Source organism: Triticum dicoccoides, chromosome 1A (assembly GCF_002162155.2).
Source record: "Triticum dicoccoides isolate Atlit2015 ecotype Zavitan chromosome 1A, WEW_v2.0, whole genome shotgun sequence".
Classification (NCBI taxonomy): Eukaryota; Viridiplantae; Streptophyta; class Magnoliopsida; order Poales; family Poaceae; genus Triticum; species Triticum dicoccoides.
In genome coordinates this window covers 596,247,830-596,272,565 of record NC_041380.1, presented here as the reverse complement: position 1 = coordinate 596,272,565, position 24,736 = coordinate 596,247,830, and positions in this window count along the sequence as shown.

Genomic DNA, 24,736 nt, shown 5'->3' with positions numbered 1-24,736 from the left:
CCGGCAAAAACATCAGCTCCTCATCGGGAAGCTCATCATCATATCCATCCTCCCCAACAATATACAACGCATTTGATCATGGCATGTATAATAAAGACCTACCTGGGAACATGTCAACAATCATATTACTATTATTATTTGCTCGGCCTTGTGGGGAAGGAGATTAGACAATGACAAAACAACATGGTAGCAGTAACGTTGGCGCACACCTAGTTGATGTATTTGGTACTACAGTTTCTGTAACAAACGACATTCCTTAAACATTAGACAGACATGGAGGCGGGACGACAAGGACCTCCCCGTGTTGAGGTTCTAGGAGTTGAGCTCTGCTTCACAAGGAAGGACCTTGTGTCCTTGTGTGTGTATTGGGGAAGAAGGTGCGAGAGAGTGCAAGATACATAAAGAGGAGGCCAGGGAATGCGAATCTGATATGGCAATCAATCAAGTCAGGGTATACTCTTTATCTCTCCCTTATCTCTGTTTCATCACTCTTTTGAGATATAATTCACCGCCTATCCTCAATTTCTAATTTCTTTCTAATCACCATGCTATAGAAATTTGAGAGAACTTGACCTGGAACACAAGTTACTTTCCAGAATCCTTCTTGTCTATACTTTTGTTTTTCATACTTACAGCGGGAGGTCAATTTCACTGTACCTGAGCGGCTAGTGAGCAGATGTCGCCACCTCAAGACTCTAAAGCAGAACGATGATATCTCTCTTGACAAGGTTGCATGGTCCTTTTCCTTTATGGTGGGTAGCAGCACCCGATGTCCAAGCCTAGTGTGGATGGCAATCGTCGCCGTTTTACTGGTTGAACGACCGAAAATGTTATATGAAACCATGGTTCAGCCGAACCTACGCTCGACACCATTGATCTCTGGACACTTTTTATAAGAATCCGTGCATGATTGATTAAAAAATACATGATGGGAGTTGTTTGCATGTTAAACAATGCATGACGCGGATCCATATGTAGCAGGATGTTGAATTGTACGGCGTCGACCATAGGTTCGGCTGAACCATGGTCCAGAATCACGCCTCTCGTTGAACGACCTCATCAAGCCACGAGCAGATCCTCCTGTACTCGTCAAGGAAGCGTATGGTGTATTATGGTCAGGTTGTTCAACCGGCAAAAACACTGGCTCCTCGTCGTATTCATCCTTGCCAACAATGTGCAGTCTGATGTCTTGGCATTGACAGTAAAGTTCAACCTGGGAGTGGGAACATGTCGACAATCAAACTGTTATTATTGTTAATTTCCTCGAATGAACAATCATTGATGAAAGATGAGACATACATACTTGCTGGTGTGAGGTGTAGCGAGGCGAGGCGACAAGTATCCTCTCATAACCTCGTTGTTGAACATTGAGGTTCTTGTTCTTAGAGTTGTGTCGAATATTATTATATGAGATAGGTTATAGTTGGACTTGGTTTTGGACTGTGTGTAGACAGGGTAGAAGTTGTGTCCTAACAGGACACTTATCCTACGTCTCTCATATATATCGAGGGTAGACACACGATATCGTGTATCTATGCCAACATAATAACACAGGCACGCAAGGGACGGCGTGTGCCGTGTGCCGGCACCCGGGTGACCGGTGTGCGGTATTGTGACGGTGTCACGGGGGAGGAGCGCCTGTAGCCATACCTCGAGGATGTAGCCATCATGGTGAACCTCTTTAACAAATCTTGACGTCGTGCCTAATGTGATTGCTTGGTCCTCGGATGATTGACAATAACCTCGAATTTATTCTAACAAGTGATATCATGAGCAAGGTTCGATTTGAGGTTGCGGTTGTTGATCTAGAGGTGGATCAGAATTCATTGAATCGGCGGTGGTCAATATCGACCGGAAAAGATCGATTGGCGGCGGGACTTTCGTTCGCGTCAGAGAGCAATCGGAAGACAGCCACACATGAAAAAAAAAGAGCGATCTCGTCGAGATCGGACGTGTGCAGGCAGATTGATGTGTGCGGCGGCGTGAGGCATGTACGCGTGGGAACCCTAGCGCAGTAGCGTGTGCGCGATCAGGCGGCTCGGTCGATGAGGCTGGCTAATCGCACGGACACGTGCGGGGCAGGCCAGGAAAGCGTGCAGACCCACGGACTGGAGACATGCGCAAGGAGCAGCAACAGGTCAGGAGGCTAGGTGCGAGCGCGGGAGGTGTCTTGGAGTATCTCCAACAGCTTTTAAAAAAAGCTCCGCACGCTAAAAATTTATTTTTTTGGCGCCGGACAGCTCCTGTAAAAGCTGTAGCGCTAAAAGTTTTTAGACGCGCGCTGAAAAACGCTATCGCGCGTAGCATATTTTGGGCGCCGAATTGCGCGCTTCACAATTTGCACTGTCTGCTTTTTGGTCGCGTGTTTTTAGACGCCTGCCAAAGTAAAGTTGGTATCGGTATATTAAAAATGCTACAGTGACGCGCTATAACGTTTATTGGGCGCGGAATTTTTATGCGACCGTTGAAGATGCTTGTAGGAAGAGCTGATGCTTCAATAAAGCAGCGAGCTAAGCTAAGCAAGGTCCAGGGTGCAGCACCGGTGGTGGTAAATTTTCATTCAATGACACCTACAGGCTACAGATAGTATGCATGTCTCAGCAGCCTTCCCATGAGACAGTAGAAAAGAAAAGGAAAAACCTACAGCTAGTAGTAGGAGTACTGTACTGTACTGGAGCAAAGCCTACACACTGATTGACATGTCATTGAATAATGGAATAGACATGCATGCTACGCTTTGGCATTGGCTTTACTTCGTCGCCTCGAACGCGAAGATGGTGCAGACCTTACCGCCATTTTTGTGTTATAACGACGTGATGATGCAGTTAAATCCTACCGCTGTAGACCATGGTGGTAGGCAGTGTTACCCTATCACTAAAGACCATAGTGGTAGAAAAAAAATCAGATTCTGAACTTTTTTCCAACCGGGTCAGATCCCACTAAAGTTTGAGAAAGGGGTCAAAACACGAAATTTAGCCACTGAGGATGGCCAATATGTCAAATCCAAAGGGGAGCATCATTTCAAGCCACTAGTATCAAGCTAGCAAATGAAGACAAGGAAAATCATATGCAGAAGAATCCATCGATGGGCAGGTTTGCATGAAAGGCACGAGAGTGCACCAGGATGTACGTAGGTGGTTGAACGAAGCTACAAAGGGGGTCCAACACACAAGCTGGTTGGTGGTTGCGCAAGCGTACATGGAAGCTACAAACAAGCATAGATAAGCTGCAGGGCACGCATGCACTGACGTACCATCGTGCAGGATCATGCATGCGCGCAGGGCGTCAAGCAATGCACGAAGAAGTGCGGGGCGGACACGACGCAAGGTGAAGCATGATTGCAGTCGAATATTTTTTGGCTGGGTCGGACTAGACAGTCTTGTGGATCAACGGGGATGTTGGTCAAAGCAGAAGACGGTGGTGATTTCGGCGACGATGACATAGGAGCGTGATGCTGATGGTGACCGACTTCTAAGGCATGAAAACACGTGGTGCAGGCCTGAGGGCTTGTGCGGCTTCGACAAGACTATTACGCGAGGTTGATTCAAGGCGGTATACACATGAGAGCTTGAAGTCGACAGGCGCAGGGTAGCACAGCCAGCTACATGGAGTCATGTTGATGGTGGAGCTCGAGTCTGATGGACGACTTCACTCTGTGTTGATGGAGGGGCTATGGCGTAAATGCATGGAGAGACGAAGCCTATTTCAGCAAGAAAAGCGAGAGACACGTGGATCAGACTGGGCACAATGGTCTGATGGAGACGTGATACTCGGCATCGGTCGGTGATGATCGGTGGTTCTGTGCGGTAAGGGTTTGAGTGGTGTGGGTTCGTGACCCAGGAGACTCGACTGGGACAGTAGAGACTCGGCGTGGTGATAACGACGAGGCGTGCGGTAAGCAAGGGACACAACGACAGGGCAAGGCACTGGTGGTCAGACATGTGGTCAGACAAATTGTGCAAGGGGTGTTGAAGCAGTGTTGACGAGTATCGGATTCAAGTTGATGACTGGGTCTATCGGTGCTACTTGATGGATAGGAGTTGACCATGAAGAATCTGATAAAGTGGCGGAAAGTCTGAAATTGTCAAAAGCTAAGAGAGTACATGACCGTATATTATGTGGTCTTCGGTGCACATGGCAAAGTGCGGATGACAAATACAGAAGGAGGCGGAGTGCTATAGCTGTGGGGCATGCCAGAGACTATCCGGAAGAAGGGTGGGAAAACTACGAATTTGACTCAGGGTGACACAGGGCGACGGTGAAATTCCTTCAAGTTTCAGACAAGCAGTCAAGAAAGAGCGGTGATGTTTCAGTTCAGGTAACTCTTATATGTGGCGTCCAATATGTGAATTATTCACTTTCACACAGACAGTTGTCGGTGTGTGATGGCGTTGAACGGATTCTCCAAAAGTTAGGAGCACAAAGTAGAGTAACGAGGAACTTAATTTTGCTCGAGTGTTGACTGTGAAGAAGATGAGAAGGGACTACAGTTGCAGGTGGAGTCACATGGAGTTTAGGAGTAGCAGCGGTGCTCATGGCGTATCTTAAGTCCAATGTACATGGAGGTTCGACGCATGAATGAATCCAAGGTGGTGAAGAATATTCACCAAGGTAGAGTTTGTTAGAGTTGTGTCGAATATTATTATACAAGAGTTGGACTTGGTTTTGGACTGTGTGTAGACATGGTAGGAGTTGTGTCCTAACAGGACACTTATCCTAGGCCTCTCATATATATCAGGGATAGACACACGATGTAACATATGTTAACATAATGGCACAGGCACGCAAGGGGAAGCCGGCGGCGTGTGCCGGTGCCCGGATGGCTGGTGTGCGGTATTATGATGGTGTCACGGGAAGGAGCGCCCGTAGTCAGCCCCAAAAGATGTAGTCATATCAATGAATCTCGTTAACAAATCTTAGTGTTGCGCTTAGTGTGATTGCTTGGTTCTCCTCGGATTTATTCTAACACTCGCAGAGCTCTGCTTCACGAGGTGCGTGTATTGAGAAACAAGATGTTGGTGTCGAGCCCTTGGCCTAGCTGGATCTAGCTCTACCTCTCTCCGTCTCTCTGCACACTTCTCTCTCTAGCACACACTGAAGAAAAAGAAGGAAGAAGAAGCGGCTGTGGACGCGGTGGTTTTCCTGGCGCATGAACGCGCGCCGTGACAACGACGTTTTTTCCTTGAGCTCGAACTCAACCCACGGCTGAACCAGCTCGAATTTGGTCGTCCGGTGATCTACGTACTATATTGCATGACTTTATATAAAATACGGGGTGCCAGAGATGAGATACATGATTGCGGACACGGGAAATTATGAATTGCCTGGTCACTGTCGCGGACGTGTCTATAGGGTGTGAGATATGGTAAGTCTGGTTGTAGATGTTCTAAATGCGAAAAAACAATCGACTGAACGAAGTGTTCAAATACATGAGCAGGCATGACGCCTTGACAATTGTTCCTCATCTAAATTGGGTCGGTACACATGTATGGTTTGGGTGTTAAGAGCATCTCCAGTCGCGCCCCAAACACATCCCTCCAGCGGTTTTTTTCGCGCCAGCGCTCAAAATCGGCTCAGTCATGTCTCAGGAGTCCGTTTTTCGCCGGTTTGGGCCGAAACTGGCACTGGCGGACCCAGGCCGAACCCGGCCCGCTGGGGGACGCCAGGGCAAGCTATTTTGGCACGAACAAACTGCGGGCCTGCCGAGTTAGCGACACTCGCCTCGTCGTCCTCACGACGCCTCGGTTTCTCGCGAGGAATCAATGCCAAGGTTGCCGCCGGTCAGCCTTCCATTAATTCCTCATTGGCGGCGCTCCCTCATAGGCGACGCGGCAACGTCCCCCTCCCGCCACGCGTACACACGGCGCCCGGCTATAAAAGTGACGCCTCCCCCTCGTCTCTGGCCACACCCGCCCACGGCTGCCGCCGAGCTCTGCCTCTCTCCCCGTGTGCAGCCGCCGCCGATGTCCCCCCTCTCTCCCCAAGCATGCTCCCTCTTCCCCGCCATGTCGATGGGCGAGCGATTCCACATCAACGGGGCGGCGGCCAACGCCTTCGGCCGTCGCTCTCTGCACGAGTGGGAAGCATACCTGCTCTTCGAGGCCCACATCTCGGCGCCTCTCGACATGCGCGCAGGGCCGGGGGTGGAGGCTCAGCACCGGTGGCGTCCCCATTCCTCCGGTGCCCAACGTCGACGTGCGCCCCGACTACTTCGCCGTCGAGGTCGACCGCGTGCGGGCGTCGCTGACGGACGAGCAGCGGGTCCTCTCGTAGTACATCGCTGACAACCACCAGGCATGGGCGGCGTACTTCCAGCACCGGCAGGCGTGGCGGCTCGCCTCCACCAATGCGGCACTGGTGGTACGAGGCACCAAGAACAGCGAGGGGCGCCACCTGTGGTGGGGCGCCCCGGCTGCTCGCTTCACGCCGTTCTCGAGTACCTCGAGGGTGGCAACGACCCGCCCTTGAGGTACCCTGCCGCCCTGCCCCGTAGCGGCGGCCACTGGATGCCGAGGAGGACGGCGTCTTCTTCTTCCTCCTACTCCGGGTCGCCGGCGTTGCTCAGCGTCAAGGCCGAGCCCGCCAATACGCCGCTCGGCCGGCATCAGTATCAACGATGGCGGTCGCGCTTCCTCCTCGGCTCCTCCCCGCTTCGTCAGGCCGAAGATGGAGCCAGGGCTCGCCGCCGTCAAGACGGAGCCAGGCCTCGTGACGGTGAAGGCGGCCTTGAAGTGGACGCGCGAAGACTGGGAGTGGACGGAGGTAGAACGCCAATGCCGCGCCCTACAGTAGTTCGCCGCTCATCGTCGCGACTGCGAGGGAGGCGTCGTCATCCTCGACGACGACAACGACGACTACGCGCCGCCACCGGTCCGCCAGGGCGACCCTGGGCAGGGGTCCAACACGGGCGGCCGCATCAAGGAGGAGAAGGATGACGACGAGGACAACGGCGACGGCGGCGACGGCGGTGACTTCGCCACGCTCAGCGCATTCTTCCTGTAGACTAGGCCTTTATTTTTTAAGTTTGCTATGTAAAAAACTCTTTAAAGTCGCCCAAGTTTATGCCCGTTTGCCGAAATTTAGCCGAATGTCTTAAAAATAAATTAAAATCGCCTTCTGGGGCGACCCTAGGGCCGGCGGCTGGGAACCAAATCTTCCCCAAGCCGAATTTTTCGCCGGGTTGCCCCCAGGATGTGATTTTTCGAGCCCCCGGGATACCAACGGCTGGAGATGCTTTAAGGCATTGGGTGGAACGCCAAAAATGAGATAAAGCATAATTGGGCTAGAAAAAAGAAACACCGGTGAAAATGCAAAATTTGAAAATTATAAAAGAGCAAGGACACCTTAAGAAAAAATGAAACTGTCGTAAAAAACTGCTATGTTTAGTCATAAACTGGAATCAACTACTGATGGTACCTTTATTATCGTAACATGTGTTTAACCATGAAAATATAGGATGATATGACCCTCTCAAAACACTATATTAAACATAATTTCAAATCTCTTTGCGGCACATTGCAAACAACATAGATAACAATCTCCTCCCACTTTTATTAGCAAAATAGCTTACACATAATATTTCTTGAAACTAGTAACACAAATTACATATAAAAAACAACACGGCCATGTTGAAGCATATTTTATAGGCCCTAGCTTCTAGCTCGGAGGAGAATGAAACAACACATCAAGGATTGGTGGAGGATACAGTTCCATTGGACATCATGCCACCGAATGCACAACAAAAGATTTCCTTAGGGCAGCAAATTGGATTGGGTCGCATAAGCCTGCCAGCTGCCTGCGCTACCGGTGCTGCAATCACCATGAGTAAGCAAACTTGCGCAATGAGAAAAACTGTGAATACTTGGAGGATGCTATTATTTGCCATCGCCTAAGATCACATAGAGTAGTAGAAAACACTATGCAATGCTCTGTTCATATGTTTGTGTTTGATCCTAGCAAATACTCGATTTATATGGATACATGGCATGAAGCCGTGCTTATCCTAATAAATTCCATTAAAACAAAATATCAGAGTATTGAGGATACCACCCGTAGTAAAGAGAATAGGAAAGATAATATAATCTTTAAATAATAAATTCCTCTTAAAAATATGAAATTTATCGGGAGGATGAACCTAGACACGTTCACTACATATAATGACAAAAAACAAATCTACAAGATAATGGGAAGAATCAACCAGGCAAATCCTCTCCTATTTAGGGATTAACTTTGAATAGAAAAATGTACAAGATAAATTAACCATTGGTCACTGTATCCCGTAGGCCCGGCCCCGAGGGGGGCAGGGGCGGCCGCCCCAGGCCCCCCACACCAATGGGGCCCTACTACCTCTTGAGCTCTGCGTTGGTTTTTCCTTGAAAAGGAAAGGGTGATGCAGCAAAGTAGTGTAAGTATTTTCCTCAGTTTTTGAGAACCAATGTATCAATCTAGTAGGAGGCCGCGCACGAGTCCCTCGCACCTACACAAACAAATAAATCCTCGCAACCAACGTGATAAGGGGTTGTCAATCCCTACACGGTCACTTACGAGAGTGAGATCTGATAGACATGATAGGATAATATTTTTGGTATTTTATGATAAAGAGAAATAAAAGATGCAAAGTAAAATAAATGGCAAAGGAAATAACTAAGTATTGGAAGATAGACCCGGGGGCCATAGGTTTCACTAGTGGCTTCTCTCAAGAGCATAAGTATTTACGGTGGGTGAACAAATTACTGTTGAGCAATTGACAGAATTGAGCATGGTTATGAGAATATCTAGGTATGATCATGTATATAGGCATCGCGTCCGAGACAAGTAGACCGACTCCTGCCTGCATCTACTACTATTACTCCACACATCGACAGCTATCCAGCATGCATCTAGAGTATTAAGTTCAAGAGAACAGAGTAATGCTTTAAGCAAGATGACATGATGTAGAGGGATAAACTCATGCAATATGATATAAACCCCATCTTGTTATCCTCGATGGCAACAATACAATATGTGCCTTGCTGCCCCTACTGTCCCTGGGAAAGGACACCGCAAGATTGAACCCAAAGCTAAGCACTTCTCCCATTGCAAGAAAGATCAATCTAGTAGGCCAAACCAAACTAATAATTCGAAGAGACTTGCAAAGATAATCAATCATACATAAAAGAATTCGGAGAAGATTCAAATATTTTTTATAGATAAACTTGATCATAAACCCACAATTCATCGGTCTCAACAAACACACCACAAAAGAAGATTACATCGAATAGATCTCCACAAGAGAGGGGGAGAACTTTGTATTGAGATCCAAAAAGAGAGAAGAAGTCATCTAGCTAATAACTATGGACCCGTAGGTCTGAAGTAAGCTACTCACACTTCATCGGAGGGGCTATGGTGTTGATGTAGAAGCCCTTCATGATCGATGCCCCCTCCGGCGGAGCTCCGGAAAAGGCCCCAAGATGGGATCTCATGGATACAGAAAGTTACGACGGTGGAATTAGGGTTTTGGCTCCGTATCTGGTAGTTTGGGGGTACGTAGGTATATATAGGAGGAAGGAGTACGTCGGTGGAGCAACAGGGGGCCCATGAGGGTGGAGGGCACGCCTGGGGGGTAGGCGCGCCCCCTACCTCGTGCCTTCCTCGTTGATTTCTTGACGTAGGGTCCATGTCCTGTGGATCATGTTCGTTCCAAAAATCACGTTCCCGAAGGTTTCATTCCGTTTGGACTCCGTTTGATATTCTTTTTCTGCGAAACCCTAAAATTGGCAAAAAAACAGGAATTCTGGGCTGGGCTTCCGGTTAATAGGTTAGTCCCAAAAATAATATAAAAGTGTATAATAAAGCCCAATAATGTCCAAAACAGAATATAATATAGCATGGAACAATAAAAAATTATAGATACGGTGGAGACGTATCAAGCATCCCCAAGCTTAATTACTGCTCGTCCTCGAGTAGGTAAATGATAAAAACAGAATTTTTGATGTGGAATGCTACTTGGCATAATTTCAATGTAATTCTTCTTAATTGTGGTATGAATATTCAGATCCGAAAGATTCAAGACAAAAGTTCAATATTGACATAGAAATAATAATACTTCAAGCATACTAACTAAGCAATTATGTCTCTTCAAAATAACATGGCCAAAGAAAGTTATCCCTGCAAAATCATGTAGTCTGGCTATGCTCTATCTTCACCACACAAAGTATTTAAATCATGCACAACCCCGATGACAAGCGAAGCAATTGTTTCATACTTTTGGTGTTCTCAAACTTTTTCAATCTTCACGCAATACATGAGCGTGAGCCATGGACATAGCACTTTAGGTGGAATAGAATGGTGGTTGTGGAGGAGACAAAAAAGGGGGAAGATAGTCTCACATCCATTAGGCGTACCAACGGGCTATGGAGATGCTCATCAATAGATATCAATGTGAGTGAGTAGGGGTTGCCATGCAACGGATGCACAAGAGCTATAAGTATATGAAAACTCAACAAAAGGAACTAAGTGGGTGTGCATCCAACTCGCTTGCTCACGAACATTTTGAGGAAGCCCATCATTGGAATATACAAGCCAAGTTCTATAATAAAAGATTCCCACTAGTATATGAAAGCGATAACATAGGAGACTCTCTATTATGAAGATCATGGTGCTACTTTGAAGCACAAGTGTGGTAAAAGGATAGTAACATTGTCCCTTCTCTCTTTTTCTCTCATATTTTTTTATTTGGGCCTTTTCTTTTTATGGCCTCTTTTTTTATTTATTTGGGCTTCTTTGGCCTCTCTTTTTTATTTTATTTTATTATTCGTCCGGAGTCTCATCCCGACTTGTGGGGGAATCATAGTCTCCATCATCCTTTCCTTACTTGGGACAATGCTCTAAAAATGATGATCATCACATTTTTATTTACTTACAACTCAACAATTACAACTCAATACTTAGAACAAAATATGACTCTATGTGAATGCCTCCGGCGGTGTACCGAGATATGCAATGAATCAAGAGTGACATGTATGAAAGAATTATGAACGGTGGCTTTGCCACAAATACAATGTCAACTACATGATCATGCAAAGCAATATGACAATGATGGAGCGTGTCATAGTAAACGGAACGGTGGAAAGTTGCATGGCAATATATCTCGGAATGGCTATGGAAATGCCATGATAGGTAGGTATGGTGTCTGTTTTGAGAAAGGTATATGGTGGGTGAGGGAGTCCTGGATTAGGGGGTCTCCGGACAGCCGGACTATATCCATTGGCTGGACTGTTAGACTATGAAGATACAAGATTGAAGACTTAGTCTCGTCTCCAGATGGGACTCTACTTGGCGTGGAAGGCAAGCTAGGCAATACGTATATGGATATCTCCTCCTTTGTAACCGACCTTGTGTATCCCTAACCCTCGCCGGTGTCTATATAAACCGGAGGGTTTTAGTCCGTAGGACAACAATCACAACAGACAATCATACCGTAGGCTAGCTTCTAGGGTTTAGCCTCTCTGATCTCGTGGTAGATCTACTCTTGTAACACCCATATCTTCAATATTAATCAAGCAGGACGTAGGGTTTTACCTCCATCAAGAGGGCCCGAACCTGGGTAAAACTTCGTGTCCCTTGCCTCCTGTTACCATCCAGCCTAGACGCACAGTTCGGGACCCCCTACCCGAGATCCGCCGGTTTTGACACCGACATTGATGCTTTCATTGCGAGTTCCTCTGTGTCGTTGTTGTTAGGCTTGATGGCTCCTACTATCATCGATAGCGATGTGGTCCAGGGTGAGACTTTTCTCCCCGGAAAGATCTTCTTATTCGGGGGCTTTTCACTGCGAGCTAATTCGCTTGGCCATCTAGAGCAGATTGAAAGCTACACCCCTAGCCATCAGGTCAGATTTGGAAGTTTGAATTACACGGCCAACATCCGTGGGGACTTGATCTTCGACGGATTCGAGGCACAGCCGGGCACGCCGCACTGTCACGATGGGTATGACCTAGCTCTTCCATCGGACGGTACCCCAGAGGCCGCGCCTGCATCAGCTCCGACCCTTAGCTCGGAGCCAGCTGCGCTAATCGAGGACGGGTGGCTAGACACCACCTCAGGGGCTGCAGTCTCAACGGCGATCGATCCGAACACCAGCATAGTCCTCTGTGCAGCCCGTGACTCCAAGGTGCCGGACTCTCCTCCGGACCCCGAACCATCCGCGCCCCTGCCAATCGAATCCGACTGGGCGCCGATCATGGAATTCACCACTGCGGATATCTTTCAGCACTCGCCCTTCGGCGACATTCTGAATTCACTAAGGTCTCTTTCTTTGTCAAGAGAGCCCTGGCCGGATCATGGCCAACAGGATTGGGATGCAGACGACGAAGAAATTCGACGCCCACCCACCACCCACTTTGAAGCCACTATCGATGATTTAACCGACATGCTCGACCTCGACTCCGATGACATCGACGGAATGGACGACGATGTAAGAGATGAACATGAGTCAGCACCTATAGGGCACTGGAAGGCCACCTCATCGTATGACGTATACATGGTGGACACGCCAAAAGAAGACGACGAGGAACAGAAGGACGCACCGAAGGCTTGTTCCCTCGAGAAGCAGTCAAAGCGGCAGCACAAGCGCCGCCCCAAATCCCGCCTCGCCAGAAATAACGATCACATAGACCCAGCGTTGGAGCAGGGCGAATCACTGCCGGACCATGGCAATACGGAGAATCAAGGCGAACAAACAAATTCGGTCAAATATAATAGTCCGGACAACACAACGCCGGACAGGCACCCGAAGCAGAAAATGCCCGTCAAAGGCTTGTTGCCACCGCGAGGAGCCCAAAAAAGCAGAAGCAAAGGCTCAAGGCTGCGCAGGACACACTCCAAATCAGATGGAGTAAAGTACTCAACACAACAGCGAAGTACGGCGACAATCGCCCCACTAAGAGCTACACAAAGCGGAAGTTGCTACCTGAATTCAATGAGGAGGCCTTAGACCCCTCACAACCAAAAATCAAAACAGCCACCTGGCCGGATAGACGACCTCACGACCAACATAGAGCGGCAAACAATGCCACCTATAAGACAATACGCGATTCACGCGAGGGCTTGCACCAAAAGGACAGCGCAACCAGATCCATCTATGGACCACGCAAGCACGCCCCAGCATACGATATAACATCCGAACAACGCGGTACACCCAGATACAGGGGTGCCACACACCCCCTATGTTTCACCAATGAGGTGCTGGATCATGAATTTCCAAAGGAATTCAAACCTGTAAACATAGAGGCATACGACGGAACAACAGATCCTGGGGTCTGGATCGAGGACTATATCCTCCACATCCATATGGCTCGAGGAGATGATCTCCACACCATCAAATACTTACCACTCAAAGTCAAGGGGCCAGCCCGTCACTGGCTCAAAGGCCTCCCCGAAAACTCCATTGGAAGCTGGGCAGAACTCGAAGACGCGTTTCAGGCAAACTTCCAAGGGACTTATGTCCGACCTCCGGACGCGGATGATTTGAGTCATATAACTCAACAGCCCGGAGAGTCAGCCCGAAAGCTCTGGAACAAGTTTCTTACTAAAAAGAACCAAATTGTCGACTGTCCGGATGCCGAAGCCTTGGCAGCTTTTAAGCACAGCGTCCGTGACGAATGGCTTGCCCAACACCTCGGCCAAGAAAAGCCGAGAACGATGGCAGCATTAACAAGCCTCATGACCTGCTTTTGCGCGGGTGAGGACAACTGGCTAGCCAGATGCAGCACCGGCGACCCCAGTACATCCGAAGTTAGAGATGGAAACGGGAAATCATGGCACAATAGCAATAACAAACGCCGAAACAAAGGAGACAACACGAAGAACACGATAGTAAACGCCAGATTCAAAAGCTCTCGGCCAGGTCAGAAGCCGCCCTCTAAAGGTGGCAGAGACGAACTGTCCAGCCTTTTATTTTGGATCAAATATGTCAGGTCCATAGCACCCCTGGCAAACCAGCCAATCATATCCACAGAGAATGTTGGGTCTTCAAGCAGTCCGGCAAGCTCAACGCCGTACACAAGGGGGAGGATACACCAAGTGAAGATGAGGATGAGCCTCTCAAGGGAGACGCTGGGGAACAAAAGAAATTTCCACCAGAGGTCAAAACAGTAAACGTGTTGCACGTGATCAATGGAAGAAACAAAACGGCGCTCCCAGAAAAATACGTCCGAAGGCCTGTCACCGCGGAGTCCTGCCACTGGTCGTCTCAACCGATCACTTTCGACCATCATGATTACTCAGCAAGTATCCGGCATGCGGGATGGGCTGCCCTGGTATTAAACCCAGTACTTGACGGATACTGCTTCGCACGAGTCCTGATGGACGGTGGAAGCAGTCTAAATCTGATATACCAGAATACAATCCGCGAAATGGGGATAGACCCAACAAAAATTTGCCATAGCAATATTACCTTTAAAGGAGTAACGCCAGGCTCAGGGGCTCGTTGCACGGGCTCTCTGCTACTAAAAGTTATATTCGGCCTCCCCGATAACTTTCGTAGCGAACATCTAATCTTCCACATCGGTCCGTTCCAAAGTGGCTATCAAGCAGTACTCGGACGCGAAGCTTTCGCTCACTTTAATGCAATACCACACTACGCTTCCCTCACACTCAAGATGCCCAGTCCACGTGGCATCATTACAGTGAACGGAAATGTTAAGCAATTCCTGCATGCCGAAGAGCGTGCGGCTGCCTTGACAGCTGCACACTAAAAACGGCCTCACCAACTAACATATTTAGCAGGCCATCACGACCTCGGACACGGTTAGACGAGTCCGGTGCAGCTATATGCAATTTATACTGGATCAATGATCACACCCCTATTACAAATACAAGGGGCTCAGCATGCGCAGACAAGTGGCAATTCTTACTCACTTTGAATTATACATGGTTTATGTAAAAACTACTTTTTGCACGACAGCTTTTTTACCTAAGCTCCTCTTTTCTACAGATAATCATCGTGCTACACCCGTCCAGGATACGGCATAACGGAGACACAGGCGTAGACGTGCAGTAGGGACCCGCTCCAAGGATTCTTTTTAGATTAAGACCCTGCGTAAACCTTTTTTACTGTCTCTTGTTGATACATATCCACCGAATTCTCAGCACCATTGAGAAGGATGCTGATGTCTTGGCATGTGGCCACGTCAGAATAATGCACGTACCTGGACACAAGGGGCTTCTTACAAGCGGCACTATTTCGGCCCGGTTTATACCATGAAGACCGAATACCTTAGGGAGTGTTCGGTGTCGCGAGTTTGGCCTTATATGCATTAGCTCCGAATCATTGTCTTTGGTCAAATGTTGGGTTTGCCCGGCTCCTGTGTTTTGGTGCCTTACGTTCCGCTTTACCGGCTAAGGTAGCACCAGAAGAACTACTGCGATTGTGCCCTGGTTCATCCGGACGAGCGCCTCAATAGAGAAAGCCGAAAACTGACTGTCATGATATAGCGTGAGACTGGTCAACCACTCGATGACCTATCGGAATGCTAGAATTCATCCGCCTTAACAAAGGGCCATTTTCCGGCCAAGGCATATACGCACCCCGTGATCGGGATAGTGCGGAGCCACCAGGGGCTATCTAGTAGCCCCACTATCAAACTCCTATGGCTAAGTGAAAGTGTTAAAGCATTATAGTCCGGTTGCCTCGCTCGCTACGCTATCACCTCCTTATCAGGACCAAGACCTTGGGTTAAGTGTGAACACGCGTTTTTTGCGAGCACCTCCGCATTATATGCGTGGGGGTTGAAGCCGACGGCTGCAATCTTTCAGGTTATACACATGTATACATAAACGGCCGCACAGGAGGTATCATACTACTTTCAGGCAAAAGTATAAACATAGCCTTATAAAAACTTCATAAAAGCATTATGTTTACAATGAGCATACATATCACTCAAACATAATATTTTTCGAGCACTGGGCCTCTATTAAACGAGCACCCTCGAGAACTTCCTCGAAATAGTGTTCGGCAGCCACCCGGCCTATGGGCGAACCCTGCGCTGCAACAGTGGTAGTTTCCATCTCTGCCCAGTATACTTTAACACGGGCAAGGGCCATCCGCGAGCCTTCTATGCACGCCGACCTCTTCATTGCATTAATACGCGGCACCGCATCAAGGAACTGCTGCCCTAAGCTGAAATAGCTGTTCGGCTTAGGCACTTCCGGCCATAGCTGATCCACAACAGACCTCATGGCGAGTCCGGACAACCTATTCAGTTCGGCCCATTCGGCTAGCTGGTCAGTCAAGGAAAGCGGACGCTCTGGAACGTGGAATTGCGTCCAGAACAGCTTGTCCACTTCATGATCTGTCTGACCTTGGAAGTACTTGGCCGCATCGGCAGCGCTCGCCGCCAAATCCATATACGCATCTGCCAAGCTCCACAACCGATCCAGAGGGGCATACTGTGGATCTCCAAACTTCCTCCGTAACATGAAGGGTTTCCCAGCCGCAATATCCACGGCTTCCCGCAGCTCCTCCTTCTTCGCCCTCATAGCAGAACGGGTGTCTTTGTCCGCCGCCGCGGCCTTCTCAAGGTCCGTTGCCTTCACTCGATTTTCTTTCTCAAGGACCCAGCAACGGTCGGCAGTGTCTTTTAACTCTAAGGCCATCTTGGCTATTGAGGGAGTCCTGGATTAGGGGGTGTTCGGGTAGCCGGACTATACCTTCAGCCGAACTCCAGGACTATGAAGATACAAGATTGAAGACTCCGTCCCGTGTCCGGATGGGACTTTCCTTGGTGTGGAAGGCAAGCTTGGCGATGCGGATATTCAAGATCTCCTACCATTGTAACCGACTTTGTGTAACCCTAACCCTCTCCGGTGTCTATATAAACCGGAGGGTTTTAGTCCATAGGACAACTTCATCATACAACAATCATACCATAGGCTAGCTATTAGGGTTTAGCCTCCTTGATCTCGTGGTAGATCTACTCTTGTACTACCCATATCATCAATATTAATCAAGCAGGACGTAGGGTTTTACCTCCATCGAGAGGGCCAGAACCTGGATAAAACATTGTGTCCCTTGTCTCCTGTTACCATCCGGCCTAGGCGCACAGTTCGGGACCCCCTACCCGAGATCCGCCGGTATTGACACCGACATTGGTGCTTTCATTGAGAGTTCCTCTATGTCATCGCAATCAGGAAGGATGCCTCTTCCCATCTTTAAATACGGTGCCGTTACTAAGGGAGCCTTGGCTGTCGGCCAAACTCTCCGGCTAGGCAGTTTTCTCATGACCGCCTGTTCGGCCGTTGCGCCGACGATGACCTCTCGGGTCATCAAAAGCAATCTTCACGTCAGCTCGGAACTCGTCGAGCAGTTAGATCCAATGGAGCTCTCTTCCGTAAACGAGCTCTTGGATCGCATCGCCGCCTTGGGGGTCACTACGGATTATGACCAGGTTGGGCTTAAACCCGATCTAAGAGAAATTAATTCTCCCCAAGTCACCCATCATGTTGCCTAGTAGACGCACAGTGCGGAGACTCTTCATCTATCTTAAGGACTAGCTACGTCCGGATTTCAGATCCCTCCAAGCCGGATACCCGCGGAGGGGAGGATGTAACTCAAGACCTGAACTTAGAATCAGGCAACGTGCTAGATTCACTGGACAACATCCAAGAATCCAAACCTCAGAGTTCGGAAACTCCTTGGCCTCTGAGTCTTAGATTGGGTGAAGTTCTAGATTTAATTCCACCCACCCGCCCGAACAGAAGCGATCTATCCCAAATCAGGTAAAAGCCCGAAGAAACAGTGCATCATTACTGGGCAAGGTTCCTCCTGGTTATGAACAGGATAAAGGACTGCCGCGAGGAAAACGCAATCTCAATCTTCTGCAATAATTGCACGGACAAGGGAATCCTCAATGACACAGGTCGTCGTGATCTTACACGCTTCTCTGACTTGGCGTCCATAGTACAAAAGTACTGTGCGATGGAAAGCGCCCGGAAAACCGAAACTAAATTTTGGGACAATCCGGCCCTGAATAGAAACCTCGTCCGAAATAAAAGGGTGCATCATCATCAGACACCCGGGTTAAAAACCAAAAAACAAAAACCCTCTACAGGGCATGGAACCGTACTGGAGGGATGGCTTAATGGACCCTGTAAAATTCATAGTACAGAGGACGCCACACCAACTCATAGCCTTAGAGCATGTTGGATACTCCGGCAGGTGGCCAAAAGGGGCGAAGATCTCCTAATTCCGGAGGCCACAGAAAGCCACCTCAGGGACTCCAGTACAGTCTTAACAGTCTTCGAGACTTTCGCATCAAATAAAATGCGAAAAAGAACACTCCGCAGCTTCGCCGAAGTCTATCAAGTAGCAACAATAAACCCATGGAGTGACACGGCTATTACCTTTAATGCCAGCGACGAACCTAAATTCCGAACAGCTCGAGCACCAGCCGCATTGGTACTCAGTCCTATAGTGGACGACTTTCGCCTCACCAAGATACTCATGGATGGAGGCAGTGGACTGAACCTCATTCACGAGGAAACCCTTCAAAAAATGGAAATAGACTGGAACCACATTGAGCAAAGCAGCACAACCTTCAGAGGAATAATCCCCAATCGGGAAGCACGCTGTACAGGAAAAATCACACTAGATGTGGTGTTCGGCACGCCGGATAATTATAGGTCCGAAGAGGTCACATTCCAAGTGGCCCCGTTCAGCAGCGGATACCACGCTCTGCTGGGGCGGGAAGCGTTTACAATCTTCCAAGCAATACCCCATGACGGGTACATGAAGCTCAAGATGCCCGGGCCGAACGGAATCATCACTCTCGCTAGTGATCCGGACATAGCACTCCACGCCGAAAACAAGACAGCCACACTGGCCCTTGAGGCACTGTCCGAAGCCCTAGCGGCGGAGGAACTGACTACGCTGCGCCCCACGGTAAACAGGGACGATGTGATACTCGAGAAAAGATCCAAGTCCACCTCCTTTAAACCAGAGGATGAAATAGTCAAATTCCAGGTCCATCCAACGGACCCCAATAAAACAGCTTCCATCGGGGCACAATTAAACCCCGATGTAGACGCCGCACTGCGAGAATTCCTATGGGAGAACTGGGACATTTTTGCATGGCACCCTTCGGACATGCCAGGAATCCCACGCAGGCTGGCCGAACATAGCTTAAATATCCTAAAAGGATTCAAACCTGTCAAACAAGCCCTTCGGCGTTTCTTTGAACCCAAGAGACAGGCAATGGGAGAGGAGCTAGCCAAACTATTGGAGGCCGGATTCATCAGAGATATAAAACATCCGGACTGGCTAGCAAACTTGGTGATGGTACCAAAGAAGGACAAATCCTGGCGCTTGTGCATTGACTTCAAAGACCTCAACAAGGCCTGCCCAAAGGATCCCTTCCCCCTCCCCGGATCGATCAAATTATCGACGCCACTGCAGGACACGATTCGTTGTGCTTCCTCGACGCATACTCCGGTTACCATCAAATCAAGATGGCCGAGTCAGACCAAGCCGCAACGGCATTCATCACCCCATACGGCCCATTCTGCTTCAACACAATGCCTTTCGGGCTCAAAAACGCCAGTGCAACATATCAGCGCATGATTCAGACATGTCTGGCAAACCAGATCGGCAAAACAGTAGAGGCATACGTGGATGATGTGGTCGTAAAAACAAGACATGTCGAATCTCTAGTAGACGACTTGAGGCTTACATTTGACAACCTCCGAGCATATGACATCAAGCTAAATCCGGAAAAATGCGTTTTCGGTGTTCCAGCCGGAAAGCTCTTTGGCTTCATTGTATCCGGTAGGGGAATCGAAGCAAATCCAGCCAAGATCCGAGCTTTGTCACAATTGGATATCCCAAAGGACCTCAAACAAATACAAAAATTAACCGGATGTGTGGCGGCTCTAAGCCGCTTTATCTCCCGGTTGGGAGAAAAGGCGCTGCCCCTCTATCGCCTCCTTCGGCGCACCGAACACTTCGAGTCGAGGACGCCGCCATGGCCGGACTCGAGGAAATAAAAGCCATATTGGCAACAAACCCCATCCTGGCCGCGCCAAACATCGGCGAACCAATGCTATTGTACATTGCAGCAACCCATCAAGTTGTCAGCGCAGTACTCGTCATCGAGCGGGAAACGGACGGACACAAATTCCCCCTTCAAAAGCCGGTTTACTATGTGTCCACTGTCCTCACCCCATGCAAATCACGGTACCCACATTATCAAAAGATTGCATATGCGGTATTCATGGCATCCCGGAAGCTACGACACTACTTTCAAGAATGTTCAATCACATTAGCATCGGAAGTACCACTCAATGGTATTATAAACAACTGTGACGCAACGGGCCGGATTGCAAAATGGGCCATCGAGCTCCTCCCGTTTGACATAACTTATAGGCCACGGCGAGCTATCAAGTCGCAAGTTTTGGCCGACTTCGTCGCAGAATGGACGGAGGCCGAACTACCTAAAGAGTACAACACATATTCAAACTGGATCGTGCACTTCGACGGTTCCAAAATGTTGGCCGGACTAGGGCCCGGCGTCGTTTTGACGTCCCCCACAGGAGACACAGTTCAATATGTACTCCAGATTATGTACACGGACTCCAACAATGCAGCCGAATATGAGGCCCTTTTACATGGTCTCCGGATGGCAGTATCCATGGGCACTCAACGCCTAGAGGTGTGCGGGGATTCGAACCTCACGATATCCCAAATAAATGGAGACTTCGATGCCAAGGATCCAAAAATGGCAGCTTACCGCAACGCCGTCCTCAAAATGTCAACTCGGTTTGAAGGGCTCGAATTTCAACATATAGCCCGAGAAAACAATCAGGCGGCAGACGTCCTGGCACGCATTGGCGCAAAACGCGATGCGGTCCCCCCCAACATCTTCCTGGAAAGGCTGTTCAAGCCATCCGTAGTATGGGAAGGGGAACATGGCAATATTAGTCCGGACCTAACCGCACTGTCCGACGCCGAACAATCTGACATAATCGGAGGCTCTGCCAATGAAATAACAACCTCAGACCACGTACTAATGGCCGTTATCGCCCCGTGGACAGAACCATTCCTAGCCTACCTTACTAGGCAGGAACTCCCAGAGGACCAAAACAAGGCACGCTGTATAGTGCAGCGATCTAAAGCCTATAAAGTCCATGAGGGAGAACTTTACAAGAAAAGCACTACCGGAGTCCTTCAAAGGTGCATCTCCGAAGAGGAAGGGCGAAACCTGCTGGCTGAAATTCATGCCGGACTCGATGGCCATCACGCTGCAGCCCGGTCCCTTGTAAGCAAGGCTTTCCGTACAGGCTTTTATTGGCCGACGGCCCGGGCGGACGCTCAGGACTTGGTCCATAAATGCGTCCGTTGCTAGCTTTTTGCAAACCAAAGCCATATGCCACCCACCGCCCTCCAAACTATCCCCATCACTTGGCCTTTCGCGGTCTGGGGGCTTGACATGGTGGGACCCCTTAAAGGCGGAACCCACAAGAAAAAATACTTACTGGTCATGGTGGATAAGTTCACCAAATGGATAGAAGCCAAGCCTGTTAAGACGGCCGAATCCGGACCTGTGATAGACTTTATATCCGGGGTCGTACACCGTTATGGCGTCCCCCACAGCATCATCACCGATAACGGCACGAACTTCATGGCCGATGAGGTAAAACTCTGGTGCAAAAACATGGGCATCAAGCTCGATTATTCTTCCGTCTATCACCCACAAACTAACGGTCAGGTCGAACGTGCAAATGGTCTCATCATGAGAGGCATCAAACCCAGATTAGTGCGGTCCCTCAAGGAATCTAACACGCACTGGGTAGAAGAGCTCGACTCCGTACTCTGGGGGCTACGGACTATGCCGAACCGCACCACCGGATACACACCATTTTTTATGGTGTACGGCGCAGAGGCAGTCTTGCCCTGCGACATAATTCATGACTCACCTCGAGTGCGCATGTACGAAGAAAGGGAGGCCGAGCTCGATCGGCAGGACTGTTTGGACGCCTTAGAGGAGGAGCGCGACGTGGCAAAAGCCTGTTCCGCATTCTATCAACAACAGGCTCGAAGATATCAAAGCAGAGAGGTGCGGGCCAAAAGCTACAACGTTGGCGAATTAGTTCTACGCCTGCCGGGCAAGAAAAAGGACAAGCTGAAGCCCAAGTGGGAAGGTCCCTTCATAATCGACCAAGTCCTGACTGGTGGAGCATACCGCCTGCGAGATGCGTCGGATAACCGACTCGAGCCGAACCCATGGAACGCAGCCCGTCTCCGAAGATTCTATGCCTAGCGTCGGACTCTGTGTTTGTCTCCTTCCTCTGTCCATTTTTTACATTTTCTGTCTTACATTTCTCTCCTTCCCCTCTTCTCTTTTATAGCCCTTAAAGGCTCCTCAAGTGAAGTGCTACTCGCGCTCATTAAACCTGGGGGCTTCTTTAACAGAAGCTTATTTATACGGGCTTCACGCCCACCACATGTGTCAAACTTCCGCATGTACCTTTTCTTCACCATTATATGCATCGATATGACTTAAGTTTTGGCCAAGCTGGGTTGCCTGGCTCCTGTGCTTACCCCTACGTTCCCAATTGTTCGGCTAGGTGGTAAAGGGAGCACCTCTGCGATTGTTACTGCCGGATCAGCCGAATGTGTACCTCAGACTGGGTGAAGCCGAAAGCTAGCGTTCTTAAGGGAATATTCGGTCGGTGAACTAAAAGATGACCTTTTTTACTTATTTATGTATATGCCCCCAGATGATTTTCCTGCGTTTGCAGTCTGGACATGCACTTTAGGGCATGCCTCCCAGAGAAAGGAACCCCTAACGGAACTATTCTCTCTGGAAGATGTTTCTTACTAACCATGTAATATAACATAACTAGTTGGGCACTTGTCTGATAAATCACTAATGACCCCTACGCCTGGTCTCCATGCATACCCCGGTTCTTACATAACCGGTAGGGTATTCGGACACACTCCGGACCGTCGGTTCCTGAGGTTGAAGCGAAAAGGTCGGCAACAACAAACGATCTACAATCCGGCTAGAAGGCATTACACATGTCAATTAAAAATTACATAGTCACTCTGACTGATTGTATTCCTCTTCAATACCATCTAACAGGCTGTCTAACTTACAGTCCTGCTGGGAATACTTTGCGGCCAATTCTACTTGGTCGTACACCAAGCTTACAGGGATCTCCTTCCCGTCAGGCCCCACAGGTCCGACCTCGGCCAGGTGGTTTGGGTCAGACTTCGCGTACCGCGTCTTCATCATGGCCCAGGACTCCCTAGCGCCTTGTCGGCAGGTCGATATCTTCCACAACCGGAAGCGCCGCCGAGCTCCCTTAAGCTTCTCCGAAAGCTCTCCAAGGCCCTCGGGCATGGAGTGGGAAGGCCATAAGGCTTGGGCAACGCCTCGCATCGCCTGTCGAGCTCACTTGTGCAGTTGCGAGAGCTCGGGAAGAAGGTCACCCGTAGAACCGGGCATCTCCTCTGCAGGATGACCCGTTAGCATACCTACAGATATTACTCTGTTACTCGACTTCTTCGCCGAACTCTTTTCTTTCAAAGATTCGCTTAAGCACTTACTAAATATGCCGCGTCGAAGCCGTTGATTCTCCTTAGTAGAGTCCGACAGCTGGCCACGAACATCTTTAAGTTCAACGTCTAGCTTGGTGTTGGCATCCTGAAGCTCATTCTTCTCCCGCCTCACCCTTGTCAACATACTCTCACCGGCCTTTAGCCGGCGTAAGAGTTGTTACCTCTCCGGATCCAGTCCGGCGCCATCTGCAATATGATTTGGCAGATTCATACCCACGCCGCACTTCACAAGATATTAATCTTTCGAAGTGTATCTTACCAGAGGGGGTCTCTTTAGGCTCCCCTGCCGCGGCTAGTGCGGCCTCCAGTTGGGCTTTGCACTCTTTCAGCTCTTGGGACATTACGGTATTCTTCTCTGTAATAACCTGCATAACAAATGATCCTTAAACCAGTTACTCTAACTGTTTCAAGTCTCGGGGGCTACTGGTACATACATATATATTTACCAAAATTTTCTTACCCGTATGTCTTTTACATATTGCTCCGTGGCTCTGGTTAAACCATTTTGAGCGGCACGGAGGTACGCATCTCCCGAATTGAAGGCATCTAATGCCTCTCGGGAGAAACAAGCGTCGCGAAGAACTGTTCGGCGACGCCTGTGGTTCATGGCACTCTCCACCTCGGAATTGGTGGCAGACAGCCTGTCCGCATCCTCTGTCGGAGGAGCATCCAGTGCGCGCCTCGTGTTCGCTCCCGCTTCCAGGCCAGGCGTTGGAGCCTGGCTGGTGGAGGCGCGGTTGGCAACCTCTCCGGATGTAGTCCGGCAAGGTCTCTTCGTCCTGAAGATAGCACGAATGTTAATATGCCCTGAAGAAATAACACCAGGGAAAAAGAGGATGCGCTATACCTTTGCGCCGGCGTCCCAGTCCGGAGTACATTCCTTTTTGCCCCACGGGGCCCTGCGGCCCCTCGTTGGCTAGCCGCCGCAGGTTCGGCCTCCTGCCTTGGAAACCTCCCCTGCAAAACACGGTCAGGAAAACTGAAATGCGTGAGAATGGATTCCTTCTCAAAGGGATGAGACTCCGCTCTCTGTTACCTGGGAGGCCGGGATTAACCCTGGGTAATCAGCCGTAATGGCCACCAAGTTATTGTCCTTGCTTAACTGATGAAACACCCCATCAATCAACTCCACCGATATAT